At 43.5% G+C, this 15,968-nt stretch overlaps 1 protein-coding gene across 15 annotated transcripts in view; it reads right to left on the bottom strand.

Moving 5' to 3' along the window:
- The window catches only part of COPRS (coordinator of PRMT5 and differentiation stimulator), a 210,806-nt gene that overhangs the window by 170,639 nt on the left and 24,199 nt on the right, over positions 1–15,968 (bottom strand). For 10 of the 15 annotated variants that reach the window (XR_012328801.1, XR_012328807.1, XR_012328802.1 and 7 more), the window contains exons 6-7: positions 5,350–9,052; positions 4,758–4,945 (exon numbers count right to left, since the gene is read on the bottom strand). The exons of 1 other annotated variant lie outside the window; for it this stretch is intronic. The gene's annotated coding sequence lies outside the window, so the exon portion shown is untranslated. Of the gene's footprint in view, positions 1–4,757; positions 4,946–5,349; positions 9,053–12,605; positions 13,211–15,968 lie in introns of those variants that run through there. 4 more of the 15 variants (XR_004523851.2, XR_012328800.1, XR_012328803.1 and 1 more) reach the window with 4 other exon arrangements.

Here is a 15,968-nt window from a genome sequence, read left to right on the forward strand (position 1 = left end):
TCTGTGTAAGCAGAGTGGTACCCTGCAGACCAGGAGAGAAAAGCTTCTTGCACTAGCCATGGATGTGACCGTCCTGGGCAATGAAACCATTTTTTATCCTTAGGAAGCTGTACGGTCTTATGCAGGCAACACTCACAGAAGATGAGAAACTGAGGCCTAGTCTTCACTGAGAACTAGAGAAGAGACTGTAAAAAGAACCTGGGCTGAATTGTCAATGTCCCCCTCATGATGTCATTCAAGACCAAGGCCGCTGGGGCTGGAGCTGACTCATTGGGTTTGGAGGTATAGTCGTGTTGTGCTCTCAGTGCAGAAACACACCAAGCAAGGAGTGGAGTTGCTCCCCTACCAGGAATGGATATCCGCACCCCCATCACTCATCCCTGGAAGAAGTCATCCTGCAACATAAAATAAACACGAGGGCTGCCAGTGCCCACCTAAAAGGAGAAGAAATTTCTCCTCCTCCGTGAACCTGCAGGAGTATAGGACAAAAAAAAATCTGGGCAGAAGAATGCCAGGCTCTGTGACATGCCCTCTGACCTGTATCTTGTCCAGAATCGCCGGGGTGGCAAGTGACAACCAAGACGGAACATGGAATCACCCCCCAGAGGGTCACAGAAAATACTCAGAGAGGAGACCAGCAAGATGCAGCTAAAGGGACAATAATATGGATGCTAAATGATAAAGTGACCTCTCTCAGTAGCTACTGGCTGTGGCCTGGACCTGTTTGCTCACTTCTGCTGGGCTGCGAGTTCCTGAGAGCCAGACCTCTTACTCGTCTTTTTGTCTCCAGAATGATCCTGGCACAGAGAAGGGCCTCAGTAATCACACAGTGGAGGACCTGGGAAGCCAAGCCTAATCCTGCAGAGAGGAAAACTGAGGCACAAGGGTATCAGACCACCGAGGGGCACAGGGCAACCGTGGGGAATCTCGGATGATGTTTTTTCTCTGTACTCCCCCATAGAAAGAGGTGGTCCCTCCCATCCTCAAATATGCCTCTTGACGGAATTTGCCTTGCAGAGAAACAGTGTGGAAAACAAGCAGAAAAGTATAACAGGGAGTAGTTCGTGGTAAGCCCGTGTCCAGGTAAAACATTCTGTGGATGAAGAAGAAAAATCACCAACAGCAAACCCCCGGGCAGGGCCAGACCACCAGGGCCTCCCTTTCCCAGCAGTGACCTGAAAATGACTCCTCTCCCAGGTACTGCAGCAATCACGAGGAACTACTGCATCCCAGAGCCATCCCTGCCTGGACTGAAGTCAAAGAGAGACAACGAAAGAGCTGGGGCCCGACCAGTTCATCTGAAGGAAGTCCAAGGTCAGGCAGCTCTGCCAACAGCATCCAAAAGCAAGAAGGTTCGGGCAACCTTGGTCTCACTGTTCTCTGCAGTCCTTCTGATGAAAGGGACTGGCATGGTTCTAACTGCCCAGCTGGCTAAACAGAAAAAGAAAATTTATTCAGGAGTAGACTTGAGACAAAACATCGAGAAGTAACACCCCAAACCATGGCCCGATAAGGAAACGACCACGCATGCCAAACTCTAAGCGACAAGAACCAGCCCTGCTGCAACCACTACCGCAGCCAGCACTGTTTTCACCTCTGCATCAGGAACTTGACCTCGCTACCCCTGGGAACCACCACCACAGCAGCTGTCGCCACCAAAAGCTGGGCACCTCTGCTGCCATCCACACCAGCAAACGCGGCGGCTTCACCCAAGCCTGTTTCTTCCTGTGGCTCCCATCTGAAGCAAAAGGTCGGCATGGACGCATCTGATTTGTGGAGCCTGGTCACAGGCCTGCATCCCAGTCCCAGGGCATGTGGGAATGTGGGTTCTGACTTCCCCACTGGGAAGACAGAAGAGGAATTTCCCCAGACACACAAAGACAGTTCAAAAGACATGGGGCCCCACAAGATGAAAAGAGTTCTGTGGATGGATGGTGGTGCTGGTTGTACAACAACGTGAATGTACTCAATGCCACTGAGCTGTACACTTAAAAATGGTTAAGATGGGGACTTCCCTGGCTGTCTAGTGGTTAAGACTCCGTGCTTCCACTGCAGGGGTCACAAGTTTGATCCCTGGTCGGGAAACTAAGATCCCTGCGCGGTGCGGCCAAAAAAAAAAAAAAAAAAAAACAGTTAAGATGGTAAATTTTATATGTATTTTGCCACAGTTTTAAAAAAATTTTTAAGTTAACTAAAAAAAAAAAAAAGACACTGGGCAGCTGTGAATATGACCAATGGCCACCCCTGATCTCAATAAACACTTAGTGCATAAGTAAGTAAAGGTATTAGGTGGGGATGCTGGACTCCCAGACACACAGTAGTTGTCACCAGTCACTGTTTAACATTTCTCAGTTTCCTGAGCATTTTTTAGTGTACTTTGTGCTTCCTGTTATCAATGCTCATACCACACAGGATGACTGTTGTTTACATAATTATGGCTAATTTGCATAAGAATTTGCATAAGTATTTGCAACATGCTGGGTGCTTACACACGTTATCTCAATTAATCCTCACAATAAACGGTGAGGTGGGTGACGGGTGACTGCATTGCTCAGAGAGTCATTTATACTGGAGGAGGAAGAGGGTATCAGCCAACAGAAATAGAAAGTGAACTCAGTGAAGTCAGTGCAAAGATCTAGAAGAACCTGTAGAGAAACAGAGAAAATAAGAAGAGAGAAACGTCAGCCTGTTTATGTTTGGGGGGGACCACAAAAGCGAGGGGCCTAGAAGAGTCTGGAACACAGGAGAAGTGTAACCAAATAGGATCAGGCTAAAATGGCATAGATCCAGTACCCCTGGCAACAGGCCCCCACTCTTACAGGCATGATGTTCTAATGAGAAAAGCCACGTATGAAGAAAGTAAACAGTCATCCCAGACAGGGCCACATAGAGTCCAGCTGGCTCTACCCTAAGGAAAGTTCTGGGAGGAAATTGAGAGGAGTTTGTGCCATAAGTTGAGGTCAAGAGAGATATCATCTGAATCGTGCATGATAAAGGATTAACTTGAACAACACACTCAAGGCAACATATGGGTCCAGCCCGTACCTGTTGCTTCTGCCACTGAGGTTGATCAAAGTCTGTGTGACTAATCAATTGTGTGTGTGCTCATCCCAATGGCCTCACGTGTTCCTCCCTGGCATCTCTGCCTGGAGAAAACTCCAGACGGGAAAAGGGTAGAAGTTCACTCCCCAGTTTGGGACTGGGCAGCTGCAGCAGCCCTCTACTTACACTGTTCTCCTGACCCCCTACTACCACCCAGCTGGAGTCTGCCCCAAAGAGATTTGGGGAGTAGGACAGAGAGTTCATAGGGTTATAATTCAAACTGAAGATTGGAGAGGTTAAATACCCACCCAAGACTGCCAGCTAGCAAGAGGTGGAGCGGGGATTTGAACCTAGTGTAATTCCAAAGCCCACACCCTTAATCACCAAGAATAGATCCAGATTCCTGTAACTAGCTGTGGGACCCGAGCAAGTTTGTTTAGCTTGTTGAGTCTATTTTCCCGCAAGTAACACCCTACGGGGTAATTGAGAGGATTGGAAATGATGCATGTCAAGTCTTAGCTCAATGCCAGGGCCCCAATAAAAGAGCATTAGTGAGCAAAAGTTATACACATTTTCAGAGGGAAACTCTCAGCCTCATGGATTAGGAACACGATTAGGGTTACATGGCCATTTGCTATCAAAGACAGATCTTGACCCTGGGTTTTTTACCCCACATTCCATGCATCTGTCTGGCCCATTTGAGGGTTTGGGTGGGAACGTGGGGAGGACTAAATCTAAGTGTCTTCCATAAGAAATTCAATTTTATTTCATTGAGGACAAGGCTGTGTGCATCTGCTCCATGTGAAGAACTATGGCAGGTACTGAAGAATGGGGCAAGACGAGGGGGACCCGGCTCTGCCCTCAAGGGCAGTGATGTGGCCGGTGAATGGGCCTGGGGCAAAGTTGTAGCAAGGGTACCCTTCCTGTCTTCTTCCACCAGGGAAATGGGTTTAGCTAAGCCAGTGATTCTTAACCTTGGCCACACATTGTTATCACCTGGGGAGCTTTAAAAATGCTGCCACCTGGCCCCAGCCCCAGAGGTTCTGAGTTCAATGGTCAGGCATGCAGCCTGGGCGTCAGTGCATGGGGCAGCCAGGTTGAGAACCCCCAAGCTAAGCAAAGATGCAGTTCTTGGGCGAACTGGGGTATGGGAGGAGGAGGGAGTGTGAGTGGGGTTTTTCTGTGTCACGGAAGTAAACGCACCAGTGAGGAGGAGAATGTCCAGGGCTGTGGTCCCTAAGGCCCTAGACGCAAGCCCCGGGCACTCATGACAGGAACAGGACAGAGCCCCTGCCTCTTACCGGGCAGCTGCAGGTTTCACAGGCAAGACCTCAGACACGCAGTCAGGACAAACATGCTTCCATCAGCCTGAGACACGGTTTACTGCAAGAGCTGTTCACCAGGCACATGAGAAAGAAAGGTGTGACTCCAGCTCTGGACTGGCCTTCCCGATCATGGGAGGCAAGCTGCATGGCCACCTGGAAACGGTCTGTTGTGTTTCCAAACAGAGTCAGATAAATAAAATGCATTATTATTTTATTAGCAACTCTTAAAAGTTCCTGTAGTGGCGTGAGTTACAACAGACACAACTACTTTCATATATTTATGTGTTTAGCACTTAATTCACACTCGCTTGCATTGCAAGACACTCAGCTGTAACGCATTTTTACTGTGGACTGTTTTTCCACATTCATCAGACTTTATTGATTACTAACCGCCATGACTTCTAGAAAGCAGTCGTCTTGTTTCCAATCATCCCCTTCTTTTTTCAGTGTTATCTGGCCATCTTTGTTACTATAGGACGTGCTTTCCATGTTGCTTTCTCTTTCGTCTCCCGTCTTTCATTAGTCTTTCCTCTATGATTTCTCAGAGTTCTTACAGACTCTTCCACCATTTTGTGCTTCTTGAAATGTTAAGACATAAGACTTAATTGAGGAAAATACTCAGAAAACTCAATTCTTTTTTCTTTTATCTCCCCACCCCAACGTGCGTGCCCCAACCATAACTCCACACCCTTGTCTTTCAGGGTCACCTTCTCAACCTTCCACCCAAGTTCAATAGCCCTAGAATTCCTGAGGCCCTGCCCTCTAAAGGCTCCGCCTCCTTATTAGACAAACTCAATCCCTGGACCCACCTCCAGCTCAGATGTTCCGCCCAAACCCCTCCTCAGGCTCCTCCTCTACCCAGGCCCCGCCCCTCCACCGTCACAGGCTCCTCCCTAAGCCCTACCACTCTCCCGACCCGAGAAGCACCGCCCCCAGGGGCAGAGCCCTATATACCACCACCACCACCACCCCTAAGCCTCACCTGGCCCGCTCCCCTGCTCAGGTCCCTTCCTTGATCCGCCTCAGGTTGCATCTAAGGCTCCTGGGATCGTGGCTCTCAGGCCGCTGAGCTCGGACTCTGGGGCTCGAGGCACGTGGCGGCCATCTTGTCGTAAACTCAATTCTTATACTTTCAAGTGTTGTGTCAAGTCCGAAGTTGGTGGTGTGTCGAACATTACTTGAGGTAGAAATCCTATGCTTGGCTTTTATGTAGAATGACTGAAAGCTCAGAAACATGCATAGAACTTCTCATTGTCACCACCTATGTCGATATGGGTCGTCGAGGAAGCAGATGCTGGACTTAGAGGCAGAGCTGGCGTTAGGAGTGAAAGATTTGGTGGAGGGCCATAACTATGAAAGATAAAGGCTGAGGAGGCAGGACTGGGCAGGGAAAGCCTTCAGAGGGCCATGCAGATCCTATCCTGTGAAAAGAAATGCAAGAGGAAGAAAAATAGGGCCGGGAACATCTCAGACCACAGTGCAGATCATGCAAAGTCTTGGGCAACCCAGTGGGGAGTGAAGCAAAGTTGCCCATTAGAGGGGTCTCCCAACGGGCAGAAATGGTGGGTGCCGGTGTCTCCGCCACACTCAGTCTTTGGCTTGGGAGCCGCCAGGGACGAGCGAAGCTGGCTTAAGTGCTGCAGCTGGAGGCGATCAGCTAAGCTCATTCTTCGCAGCTGAAAGAACTTCACAAGTTCTTTCTCGTAGGGAGATCCAAGCACTGCTTCTCCGCAGCTGCCACGCCCCCTCCCATCTCCTGACAATGCAAGCCTTTATAAATGAAAGGCTCAGCTTCGTTAAGGTTATTAAATGCTTGTCTTTTCTCGGCCTGGCGTGATCAAGTAAACACCGTGCCCATCTGAACTGTGGGGAAAATGCAATTAAACGTTGTACAGAGAGATACAGTTGACAGTCAGTGGCAGAGCCACGGGTAACTGTTTTCTTTCTGCTTTTCTCTATGTTCCAAATTTTAGACCTTGATCATTTATTTTTCTTTTTGATTGGAAAATATAATGAACATTTTAAAATTAGTCTCCATATCATACCTTTTTGATCCAAAATGGCATCCCCCAATTTGACAGCCCAACAAATTGCTTTCACACAGGAGAACGTGATAATAGACCAGGCATAGCTTTGAGCTCAGACAGATCTGAGCTTGAACCCTGGCCCTGTGACTACTACTCTGAACTCTGGGCAGGCCCTCACCCCCTCTCAGCCTTCACCAAGAAAGGCAGACACGTGTCCTTACTTCTCAGCTTTGCTTTAATAAAGCATTTTTAAATCGATGTTTAAGCCTTCCCAAACTGCTAGAAATTTCTAAAAATCCACATTCAAAGGACAAAGAGTGGCCATAGCTGAGGAAATCCAAACTACTTTCCTGGGAAAGTCCTCAAAATGAGTTCTAAAAACCTCCTCGAGGGGCTTCCCTGGTGGTGCAGTGGTTAAGAATCCACCTGCTGAGGCAGGCGTCATGGGTTCGATCCCTGGTCCGGGAGGATCCCACACGCCATGAAGCGTAGAAAAAAGCCCGCACGACCCAATGCAAGCATAAATAAATAAATAAATTTAAAAAACTAAAAGCCTCCTTGACAGCACTTCTAGGTATACATGCCTAAGAATTCAAAGTAGAGACTCAAACATGTATTTATACACCCATGTGTATACACTTCCACTCACAGGTCAATAATACAGCAGCATTATTCACAATAGCCAAAAGGTAGAAACAACCCAAATGGCCATTAACAGATGAATGGGTAAGCAAAATGTGGTACATACATACTATGGAATATTATTCAAGCCGAAAAAAAAGGAGAATCGAGTATACACTGTAACACAGATGAACCTTGAAGACATCATGCTAAGTGAAATAAGCCAGACACAAAAGGACAAATACTATATGATTTCACTTATATGAGGTACCTAGAATAGTCAAGTTCACAGGGACCAAAAGTAGAATAGAGGTTACCAAGGGCCGGAAGGAGGAGGGAATGGGGAGTTAGCATTTAATGGGCACAGAGCTTCAGTTTGGGATGATGAAAACGTTCTGGAAATGGATGGCGGCGATGGCTGCACAACAGTGTGAATGTACTTGATGCCACTGAACTGTACACTTAAAAATGTTACAGTGGTAAATTTTACGTTCCAGAGATTTTACCACAATAACAAAGAATTTCTAAAACCTCCTTGTCAATGCAGTGTTACTACTTAAACCCAGGCAGGGAGCAAAGCTGAGCTGCCTGCAGGTGTTTCTCCCATGGAGAAGCAACATACAGCTTGTGCAATTCATTGCATTTTTCATCACTTGTAATTATAAAAATAAAACCACATCACACAAAAATTTGAAACTAAAGAAAAAACTCATAATCCCATTTCTTTTCTTCTTTACAGGATTTTATTTTTAGACCTAGTTGTAACCATAGTGTTTGGACGAGTCCCAAAAGTGACTTCCAGAAACGTCTTTCATCTGAGCCTCAATTTCCTTAGCTTTAAAATAGGAGTCATATTTCCAGAAACCTCCTTGGCAATGCCCAGAGCAAGACTGACACTGTGATTTCTCTTGGGATGCTCAGCCATGCTTCCCCCAGAGTAGGAAGCATCCGTTCTCCAGTGGATGTGAAGAGCTGGGATGGTGGCAGAGGGGAGGGAGAGTAGGAAGAGAGAAGGCTAATGGCTGTCTACGATTCCACAGGTCATTGGCACACGTGTACATGCATGCGCACATGTACACGAGCACACACAGGTTCTCCCCCTGCTGAGGGTCTATAACATCCCTGTGGCTCTGTGGCAGGTTGAAGCGCAAAAGGAAAAAGGAACCGGTTGTTGAGCTAGCCCCAGGCCCTGGTCACGAGGACAATCTGGCTGATGGCTGAGACCCTCTGCAAGGAGCCCAGGATAGGGTGCTCTGGGAAAAATAAGGTGGATCTATGGCCTCCTGTTCAGTTTGATTCCCACCAGGACAGCAGAATGCAAGTCTGGGGCTGGACACACCCATGTTCGAGTCTCAGTGCAGCCTTAAGCAAGTGACTTGCTTTCATCTGAGCCTCAATTTCCTTGTTCTTAAAATAGGAGTCATACTTCCTACCTCCTGATGGTGTTATGAGGCCTGAAAGAGAAACCATGCAAAGTGCTTGGCATGGAGCCCTCGCTAAATGGAGGCCGTATCAGACACAGCCCTCCTAAAGCCCCGGAAGCAACTTCATTGACCCAACCAACCAACCAACCAATACTGAAAACCTTTCCACTGTGGACCTGGTTGTGAACTCAAGTGAAGAACTCACCAAAATTATTTTAACATTGTAAAGAAACACTGGAAAGACTTAATAAAAGGTTCACTTAAGTAGTTTCTCAAACCACATTAGCAATCATTCCATAACAAATAAATTGACCTGGCTAGAAGAACAGATTTTGGAAATAGCTTCAGACGGTCTTGACACAAAAATTGAAGAGGAGGCACATATATCATTCTGATTAGAAATTCACTTTTAGTCTCCAATTCAATCAAGGCAGGCAGATATTAGTTAGAGGAACACTAGTTGCTATAATAGATGAACTCCAGAGTATGGTAGGAATTTATTTCTCACCTCAGTAAATCTCAGTGTTCCTGGTGGACAGGCAGCTTTTCTCCATGTGGTGACACAGGAACCCAAGCTCCTTCCATCTTGTGGCCCTACCATCCCCTGGGGCCTCTTTATGGCAAGTGGAAAGAAAACAAAAAAGTGGAAAAGCTTCATTGCTTCTTAAAAGGTGACCCACAAGCATCACACGTCACTTCCACTCACATGTCATTGATGGGAACAAGTCACATGGCTACAGTGGAAGTAAGACTGGGAGAAAATATTTGCAACAAATACATTTGATGAAGTTCTTTAAAGTTCAGTGTCTAGAATATGTTAAATATATTATGAAGGATATATTATACATAATAATATATAGAATTTAGGGCTTCCCTGGTGGCGCAGTGGTTGAGAGTCCGCCTGCTGATGCAGGGGACACGGGTTCGTGCCCCAGTCCGGGAAGATCCCACATGCCGGTGGAGCGGCTGGGCCCGTGAGCCATGGCTGCTGAGCCTGCGCGTCCGGAGCCTGTGCTCTACAGCGGGAGAGGCCACAACAGTGAGAGGCCCGCGTAACGCAAAAAAAAAAAAAAAAAAAGAATTTAAACTCAGAATATATAAAGAACTCATAATTCAATAAGACAAACAATTGAGTTAGAAAACAGCAAAAGATTTGAATAGACACCTCATCAAAGAAGATATACAGATGGCAAATAAACACATGAAAAGATGAAAAGATGCTCAACATCATTGGTCGTCAGGGAAACTCAAACTAAAACCACAATTAGATCCCACTATACACCACTAGAATGGCTAAAATTAAGAAGACTGAGTATCCCAAATGTCGGCAAGGATGTGGAGCTACTGGAACTCACATGCAAGGCCAGTCAGAATGTAAAATGGTACAAACTCTCTAGAAAACAGTTTGGAAGTTTTCTTATCCATAAGGTGTTTAACTTTTTAAAGTTACGTATACCACTGGACCCAACTATTTTATTTTTATTATTATTCTTTTGGCTGTGTTGGGTCTTTGTTGCTGTGCGCGGGCTTTCTCTAATTGCAGCGAGCGGGGGCTACTCTTTGTTGCGGTGCGTGGGCTTCTCATTAAGGTGACTTCTCTTGTTGCGGAGCACGGGCTCTAGGTGCGCGGGCTTCAGTAGTGGCGCACCAGCTTAGTTTCTCCGCGGCATGTGGGATCTTCCTGGACCAGGGATCGAACCTGTGTCCCCTTCATTGGCAGGCAGATTCTTAACCACTGCACTACCAGGGAAGTCCCCCCAACTATTTTAGAGTATACATTTTTTCAGAAATGCACGGAACATTTAAGAAATTTAATTATATTCAGGTCTTAACAAATTTCAAAAGTTTGATATCCTGTAGACCACTTTTTCTGACAACAGTACAATTAAATTTGAACTCAATTACAAACAGAAAACTAGGGGGAATAAACGTGTTTGGAAATTAAGAGGCGTATTTTTTAAAGTCATGGGTTAAATAATAAATCAGTGGAAATTTTAAAAATACTTAGAATTCTACAATAACAACAGTACTACATGTTAAAACTTACAGAGTTTACCTAAAGCATTACTGTGCTAGTAGGAAATGTATACTTTTATGTTTCTATTACATAATGAGTTTTTAAAAATAGACAGAAAAACTAATAGTAGAACAAACCCAAAGAAAGTTGGAAGAAAGGGAATTATATAAATAAGATCAGAGAATAATGAAATATAAAATAAACATACACAGAAGGATCAACAAAACCAAAAGTATGGGTTGTTTTTTTCCTTTTTTCTTGGTCACACTGTGTGGCATATTGGATCCGGGATCTTAGTTGCGTGGCATGTGGGATCTTAGTTCCCCAGCCAGGGATTGAACCTGCTCCCCTTGCATTGGAAGCACAAAGTCTTAAGCACTGGACCACCAGGGAAGTCCCAAAATTATGTTATTTTAAAAGATTAATAACACTAACAAACCTCTGTCAAAATTGATCAAGAAAAAAATAACAGAAGGCATAATATTAGGAATGAAAAATGGTATATAACTGCAGGTGCCACATAGATTGAAAAGATGGAGAATATTATATACAATTTTATGCCAATAAGTTTGAAAACAGAAACATATGGACAAATTCCTAGAAAAATAAGCTGACACAAGAAGAAATTTAAAATCTGAATAATCCTATAACCATTAAAGAAATTGAATCAGGGACTTCCCTGGTGGCCCAGTGGTAAGATTCCGTGCTCCCAATGCAGGGGGCCTGGGTTCGATCCCTGGTCAGGGAACTAGATCCTGCATGCATGCTGCAACTAAGAAGCACGCATGCCGCAACTAAGAAGTCTGCATGCTGCAACTAAAAGATCCCGCATGCCGCAACTAAGACCCGGCACAGCTAAAATAAATAAATAATAAATATTTTTTAAAAAGAAGAAAGAAATTGAATCAGTAGTTTAAAATCTCACCACGAAGAAAACGCCAGGTCCAGACGGTTTTATTAGTAACTTCTATCATTCAAGGAACAAATAACTCCAAATTTTTTTTTTTTTTTTTTTTTTTTGTGGTACGCGGGCCTCTCACTGTTGTGGCCTCTCCCGTTGCGGAGCACAGGCTCCGGACGCACGGGCTAAGCGGCCATGGCTCACAGGCCTAGCCACTCTGCGGCATATGGGATCTTCCTGGACCGGGGCACGAACCCGTGTCCACTGCATCGGCAGGAGGACTCTCAACCACTGCGCCACCAGGGAAGCCCAATAACTCCAATATTTAACTCCAATTTTAACTCTTTAAAATTATAGTAAAGGAAGAAACACTCCCTAATTTATTTTATACTAAAATTAATACCAAAACTGATATGAACAGTGCACGAAAGAAAAATTATGAGACAATTTCACTGACGAACATAGACACAAAACTCTTCTTAAAAAATCAGCAAACAATTCCAGCAACGTATAAAACAATCTTGACCAAGTTCAGCTTATTGCAGGAATCCAAGACTGTTTTAATGTTCGAAGACCAATTCATATAATTCAAAGATTTAAGGAGAAAAATGACATGATCATCTCAGTAAATGGAAAATTTTTGATAAATTTAAATATTCATTCATGAAAAAAATAAATATAAAAAAAATCCTTAGAAATCTAGTAGAATTTCCTCAACCCCTAAAGAGTATCTACAGAAAACTGGCAACAAAAATCCTATTTAATGTGAAACATTGAATGTTTTCCCTTTGAGGCCAAAAAAAGAATGTCTGCTAACATTTTCATTCAGCACTGTATTAAAGAGAACTAAAGGTATAAGGATTTGAAAACAATAAATCAAACATTCAATATTCATATATATTATCGCTACATGGAAAACATAAAAATCTATAGCAGTTTTAATAGTCCGCAAGGTGGCTGAATAAGAAATTAATACACAAAAGTCAATGACTTTCTACAATCAGTAACAAATAAAAAAGTAATTATTAAAAAGATAATCATGCAAAAATATAAACTGAAATGAATAAATCTAACAAAAACTATGTAAGTGCTTTATGGAGAAAATTATAAAACTCTTTTGAAAAACATTAAAGATTTAAATAAATGGGGAGGGAGGTTCATGGGTACTTTTTAATTTTAACATACTTTTCTTCTAAAATGCTCAAAATTAACTCTTTGGAAACATATAAAAACTATTTTAATTTTTAAATATTTTATTATATTCATTCAAACATCGCTGGCCCATCTACAGGGTATCCAGAAACAATTATGATTAAATTCGGTCATATTTACTACATTGCCAATTTCAGTAACAGGAATTACATAGCTGTACACATAGTTTTATACACATTTACACATATGTATTTTTTGATCTTGCCATTAAAAAGGTGCGTTTGTCAAGGTAGAAGGATGGAATGCATATAGCACTTTGTTGGCCTGATTCACAACTTTTAAATATTTGGACAGATGGCATGTGAGCCTCCTTTTGCCTTCTTGTCATGGGATCCTCTGACATTAGGAGCAGGCCTGATGAGAGGCACTGCGGTGGTCCTGGCTGTGGGCAAGGAACCCATTTATGGTTTCCGCAGACTGTCTCAGCGGGCGCCAGCCCAGGTGAGTCAGGATATCTGTCCTGTTTGGAAACGTCAATCAAACTCCATGAAGCTTGTTCCTGGGAGGAAGCTAGTGGACATTCAGGTCAAACCTACTCAAGCTGCAAAAGGGAAACAAGCATTCAAAGCCTCTCACTCTGGGGCTATGTTGAGTCAGGGCTGGAAGACGGGCGTTGGTTGCAGGAGGTTCTAGAGACGAGGCTGGGGATCACAGAAAGGAGACAGAAAAGCCATTTCTCCTTTCTGTCTGTTCATAGCAAAGCTGAAATTCATTCAACAAATATTTCCAGAGTGCTAATCGTGGTCATCATCATCAAAATAGCTAAGATTTATGAAGCACTTATGTCCCAGGACCTGGTGAGGTGACTTTTACATATAACCATGTACAATACATGTTATACACAACAGTCAGATGAATGGGGTACTAGTATTTTCCCAATTTTACAGATGAGGAAACAGAGGCTTGATGTTAAGTGACTTATCCAGGGTCATAAAATTTGTACATGACAGAGCTAGGATATGAATCTGGAGAAACTTGGGTGAATCTGGAGAAACTTGGGTCTACACATTGGGCCATAAGCCAGTGCCAAAGTTGTAGAAGTGAGTCATGGTCTACTGGGAAAGTCAAATATGCACATAGATGTGTCTTGATAACTCAAGTTGGATAAAACTAGATGATCAAGAAGGACATCTAAATGAAGCAAAGTTAATGACCTGGGAGTGATGGGGCATGTTGGAAGTATAGTGAGGGGCCTATCAGACTCTAGAAAAGAAACACACAGAAACAGCATGGGTGAGTAGTAACCAAGTTAGCTTAATATTGGAATGTGGAGGACTTCTAAGGCCTAGTTAAAGGAGTTTGGACTTTCTCTTCCAGTTAATGGTAAGGTAGAGGAGTGACAAACAGCCTTAAGATTCATTTGTCTCCTCTGTGTTGGGTGAATGCAGTAGACACAACCAATGACAAGATGACCAGTGGACCAGTGAGGAAGCCCATGGCACACAATGACGTGGCCTTATGGTGGGTGTTGGCCATCACATAGGGAGAAAGGAACGGTTACAATGAGCTTGGCAAAGAAAGGATGGATAGGGCTTGCAGACGTTTAGCCAGCCAAGGGAAACTAGTTAGGATTAAGACCAGGAATAATACTAGGGTACTACCAGGAATGCAATGTAGCCTCTAAAAATGATAGTTATGAACAATACATAGCAATTCAAGGAAATGCTTAAAAGGATAAGTGAAAGGACCAGAATTTTTACATTCACACGTACCTATTGATTACAAATCTCTTTTTAAAGCCCCAGAAAAAATACGCCCAAACAAATTAAGTGAATCATCCTATCCCAAAATCTTATTTCTACTCAGTTAGTGTTATGGAGTGAACTGTGTTCCCCCCGCCTAAAATTTGTATGTTGAAGCCCTGACCCCCAGTGTAACTGTATTGGAGATAGGGCCTTTAAAGAGGTAATTAAGGTTAGATGAGGCCATGAGGGTGGGGCCCTGATCCTATAGGACTGCTGACCTTATAAGAAGGGTTAGAACACCAGAGTTCTCCCTGTGCACACAAACAAAGAAAAGGCCATGAGAGCACAGAGCAGGAAGGCACCATGTACAAGCTGGGGAGAGAGGCCTCACCAGAAACTAATACCACCTACACCTTGATCTTGGACTCCCAGCCTCCAGAGCTATGAGGAGATACATTTCTGTTGTTTAAGCTACCGAGTCTGTGGTATTTTGTTACGACAGCACGAGCAGACTACTGTAATACAGTTAGCCAGCCAGTCACTAAATCCTGTCAATTCTTATCTTTGCAATTCTTGCTTTCTTCCTCACCATGTCCACTGCCAGCATAGCTCAAGATTATCTTGTGCCCAGATGGATGCAATCGACTCTCTTACCTTTGACTTTGTACTTCCTGACTCGCTTCTTTTTTTTTTTCACATTCATTCTTTGGTCCTAGTTTAATCCACTTTTTCCTCAGAAATTGACAAGCATCCCTATTGTACATCACATTTACTAAAGAACTTTTCAAACAGTTGTAATTGCTTTCTTGATCTTTTCTAAATAGCTCCAATCATATCAGTTATTTTACATGTAAAGCATTTTGAATCTCTTTAATGATCCAACCTGTTCTCCTTTTATGTGCTTTGGATTGGCAAACACCCTCTTCAATTACAGCACTTATAAATGAATATGATTCTCAGAGTATGGTTTTATCAGTATAGAGTTTGCATAAGACTTTGCTCCATCTATATTATGTTAAAAAATATGAGTACATCCTTGTTCCCAGTCCAAAACAGTTAGACTCTAATACTCTTCTGCATCCATTTTTATTTATTTTAATGGCCTTTTCCTCATCTATGGTTCTTTTTACTTTTTCTTTTTTACAGTAGGTTCTTGTTGGTTATCTACTTTAAATATAGCAGTGTGTACATGTCAATCCCAAACACCCAATAAATCCCTCCCCCGCACCCTTCCCTCCTGGTAACCGTAAGTTTGTTCTCTAAGTCTGTGAGTCTGTTTCTGCTTTGTAAATAAGTTCATTTGTATCTTTTTTTTAGATTCTGCATAAAAGCAATATCATATGATATTTGTCTTTCTCTGTCTGACTTATTTCACTTAGTATGACAATCTCCAGGGTTATCCATGTTGCTGCAAATGGCATTATTTCATTCTTTTTAACGGCTGAGTAATATTCATTGTATATATGGACCACATCTATACAATGACTTGCTTCTCATATTCCCAGCCACCAACCCCTACCTTGCCCCCTCCTGACTATCATCTCAAACATCTGAAATGTTTGAATCTGATGCCTGGTATTTTCCTCTAGTACCAACCCTTGGCTCTCTCTTTCCAGAACTCCCTGCACTCACCTCAAAGGTGCAAGTTCTCTGACCACTCCAGGTGAACTAGACTTTTGCATTGTAAGTGCCCTTCATGCACATGTGTCAGTAA

This window comes from Tursiops truncatus, chromosome 20 (assembly GCF_011762595.2).
Source record: "Tursiops truncatus isolate mTurTru1 chromosome 20, mTurTru1.mat.Y, whole genome shotgun sequence".
Classification (NCBI taxonomy): Eukaryota; Metazoa; Chordata; class Mammalia; order Artiodactyla; family Delphinidae; genus Tursiops; species Tursiops truncatus.